Here is a 4,475-nt window from a genome sequence, read left to right as displayed (position 1 = left end):
AGAGCGGCACGTGAATATATGCTTGAACAGACCCCAGTGCGGTCGGCAACCCAGAAAGTTTTCACACATGGATACAAAGGCAGCAAGATAGGCGATATAATTCGGGTTGAAGTGGTGGAGTTTCACTCCGAAGAAATTCAGGAAACCACGGAAGAAAACACTCGGTGGCAAAGAAAACCCTCGGTCGACGTGGGTAGCCAGAAGAACACACTCACCCTCTTCCGGCTGGGGATGCCACTCGTTCCCCGGGAGCCTTGCTGCTCCGTGGGGGATCAGACCGTCGTTGGCCATGTCGGTGAGGTCATTCTCCGTAATGGTCGAACGGATCCAATCTCCTTGGACCCAGCCGTTTGGCAGGCGAGATCTAGACGAAGACCCGCCGCGACTGGTGGTTCTCCCCTTCGCCTTCCCCGTCGCCGACGCCTTCTTTGCGCGTTCCAGCGCCGCCGCCTTCTCCTTCACCATGGCTGCCGGCGAGGCGCGCAAGGAGCGGTTGTGCGGAGGCGAGAGCGGGCGCAGTGGGCAGAGGCAGGGAGAGCAGAGAGAGAATGCAGAGGTACTGTTCAAGGACCCTCGCCGGGCGCCTTTATAAGTTCACTTCCGAGTGGATGGCAGGTGGGCCCGAGCGATCCAATCACATCCCAAAACAGTCGCGCGGGCGCGATACGTGGCGAAAAAGGTGGCGCAAGAATCGAGGCGTCTATGCCCTATCCCATCCGAACGCCGTGGTCCGCCCCGCTTCACGCGCTTCCCCAAATTTCATATCCCACAAAATCCGCGAACGGCAGATCGATCTGTCAGGCGCGAGATCTCCCGCGATCCGTCGCTCGGGAATTGTTAAGTCCAAAAAGTCACTCGACGAAAGAAAAGAATGGATCGAGTCGACTGAAGAAAGTTGCTGGTTATCAACAAAGAGATTACTGATCCAAGACAATGCATACCCAGCACGCAAAGGCATGTCGGAAATAACATCAACTCCTTCCTCACTCAAGCCTCAATCCATTCGGGGGCTAATGATGGAGTCATGTACCTAGGGTAGGGTCATAGACCTGATCTAAGTACCCTACCCAAGGACACCATTATTATAAGAGACTACCTTCCAGTCGACCAAGGAGGACACCACTCGACAGACTCGAAGGACTCGACCACGAAGACGCACTCGACTACCAGAAGGTCAAGAAGCACTCTGTACTGCAACGGTCTGTAATTAAGTAGACTTTATGATAGTTAAGACACTTTATGTGGGACGTTACCAGTAACGCCCCAGACTTAATGTACTTTAAACCCCGCATTACTGAGGGCCGGAGGGGTCTGACAGGCACTATATAAGCCACCCCCACCTCAGTGTAAAGGGTTGGCACCCCTGTAATCCATACTCATATAATCCACTCGACCGCCTCCGGGCTCCGAGACGTAGGGCTTTTACTTCCTCCGAGAAGGGCCTGAACTCGTACATCTCTTGTGTTTACAACCTCTCCATAGCTAGGACCTTGCCTCTCCATACCTACCCCCCACTCTACTGTCAGACTTAGAACCACGACAGTGACCCTGGGTTATCAAACCCACAAGAGGAAGATTTCCTTGAAGCGATAGTCTCTAGCAAACTTATATTAAAGTATCAATTCCAACTCAAGCAAGCTAATAGTGTTTCAAACACTTATAATAAAATGATGTATGAGTATGAGATCTTAATGCTTGCAGCCATGTATTTGTGTTGGGACCAAATATGATATTAATTTATGAGCCGAAAGTCACCCATCGAGATGTGCTTATTACGAATCGAAGTGGGGAATGTGTCCAAATAACATCTTGACCGGCACGAATCCTGCATGAAGAATCAGTTGTCCTACCACAGGCCGTATCCATCGCGTGGGGTTGTTGGGGAACGTAGTAATTTCAAAAAATTTCCTACGCACACGCAAGATCATGGTGATGTATAGCAACGAGAGGGGAGAGTGTTGTCTACGTACCCTCGTAGACCCGAAGCGGAAGCGATCACAACGTAGAGGAAGTAGTCGTACGTTCTCCTCGCGATCCGACCGATCCCGGCGCCGTTACTCCGGCGCCCCCGAGTTCTTGACACACGTACAGCTCGATGACGTCCCTCGTACTCCGATCTAGCCGAGTGTCGAGGGAGAGTTTCGTCAGCACGACGGCGTGGTGACGATCTTGATGTTTTACCGGCGCAGGGCTTCGCCTAAGCTTCGCGACGATATGACCGAGGTGGAATATGGTGGAGGGGGGCACCGCACACGGCTAAGGAACGATCCGTAGATCAAACTTGTGTCTCCATGGGGTGCCCCCTGCGCCCGTATATAAAGGAGGGAGGGGGGAGGTGCGGCCGGCCTAGAGGAGGCGCGCCGGAGGAGTCCTACTCCCACCGGGAGTAGGACTCCCCCCCTTTCCTAGTTGGAGTAGGATTGGGGGAGGGGGAAGAGGAAAAGGGGGGGCGCCGCCCCCCCCCCCCTCCTTGTCCTATTCGGACTAGGGGGGGAGGGGCGCGCGGCCTGCCCTGGCCGGCCCCTCCTCTTCTCTCTCGAGGCCCACTAAGGCCCATTTAGTTCCCGGGGGGTTCCGGTAACCTCCCGGTACTCCGGTAAATTCCCGATTTCACCCGGAACCATTCCGGACTCCAAATATAGGCTTCCAATATATCAATCTTTATGTCTCGACCATTTCGAGACTCCTCGTCATGTCCGTGATCACATCCGGGACTCCGAACTTCTTCGGTACATCAAAATACATAAACTCATAATAACTGTCATCGAAACCTTAAGCGTGCGGACCCTACGGTTCGAGAACAATGTAGACATGACCGAGACACGTCTCCGGTCAATAACCAACAGCGGGACCTGGATGCCCATATTGGTTCCTACATATTCTACGAAGATCTTTATCGGTCTGACCGCATAACAACATACGTTGTTCCCTTTGTCGTCGGTATGTTACTTGCCCGAGATTCGATCGTCGGTATCCAATACCTAGTTCAATCTCGTTACCGGCAAGTCTCTTTACTCGTTCCGTAATACATCATCTCACAGCTAACTCATTAGTTGTATTGCTTGCAAGGCTTCAGTGATGTGTATTACCGAGAGGGCCCAGAGATACCTCTCCGACAATCGGAGTGACAAAACCTAATCTCGAAATACGCCAACCCAACATCTGCCTTTGGAGACACCTGTAGTACTCCTTTATAATCACCCAGTTATGTTGTGACGTTTGGTAGTACCCAAAGTGTTCCTCCGGTAAACGGGAGTTGCATAATCTCATAGTTACAGGAACATGTATAAGTCATGGATAAAAGCAGTAGCAACATACTAAACGATCGAGTGCTAAGCTAATGGAATGGGTCATGTCAATCAGATCATTCTACTAATGATGTGACCTTGTTAGTCAAATAACAACTCTTTGTTCATGGTTAGGAAACATAACCATCTTTGATTAACAAGCTAGTCTAGTAGAGGCATACTAGTGACATGTTGTTTGTTTATGCATTCACACATGTATCATGTTTCCGGTTAATACAATTCTAGCATGAATGATAAACATTTATCATGAAATAAGGAAATAAATAATAACTTTATTATTGCCTCTAGGGCATATTTCCTTCAGTCTCCCACTTGCACTAGAGTCAATAATCTAGATTACATAGTAATGATTCTAACACCCATGGAGTCTTGGTGCTGATCATGTTTTGCTCGTGGAAGAGGCTTAGTCAACGGGTCTGCAACATTCAGATCCGTATGTATCTTGCATATCTCTATGTCTCCCACCTGGACTAAGTCCCGGATGGAATTGAAGCGTCTCTTGATGTGCTTGGTCCTCTTGTGAAATCTGGATTCCTTCGCTAAGGCAATTGCTCCAGTATTGTCACAGAAGATTTTCATTGGACCCGATGCACTAGGTATGACACCTAGATCGGATATGAACTCCTTCATCCAGACTCCTTCATTAGCTGCTTCCGAAGCTGCTATGTACTCCGCTTCACATGTAGATCCCGCTACGACGCTTTGTTTAGAACTGCACCAACTGACAGCCCCTCCGTTTAGTGTAAATACGTATCCGGTCTGCGATTTAGAATCGTCCAGATCAGTGTCAAAACTTGCATCAACGTAACCATTTACGATGAGCTCTTTGTCACCTCCATACACGAGAAACATATCCTTAGTCTTTTTCAGGTATTTCAGGATGTTCTTGACCGCTGTCCAGTGATCCACTCCTGGATTACTTTGGTACCTCCCTGCTAGGCTTATAGCAAGGCACACATCAGGTCTGGTACACAGCATTGCATACATGATAGAGCCTATGGCTGAAGCATAGGGAACATCTTTCATTTTCTCTCTATCTTCTGCAGTGGTCGGGCATTGAGTCTTACTCAACTTCACACCTTGTAACACAGGCAAGAACCCTTTCTTTGCTTGATCCATTTTGAACTTCATCAAAATTTTGTCAAGGTATGTGCTTTGTGAAAGTCC

The sequence above is a fragment of the Triticum aestivum genome, chromosome 2B, assembly GCF_018294505.1.
Source record: "Triticum aestivum cultivar Chinese Spring chromosome 2B, IWGSC CS RefSeq v2.1, whole genome shotgun sequence".
Taxonomy (NCBI): domain Eukaryota; kingdom Viridiplantae; phylum Streptophyta; class Magnoliopsida; order Poales; family Poaceae; genus Triticum; species Triticum aestivum.
Note: the sequence above shows the minus strand (reverse complement) of the source record.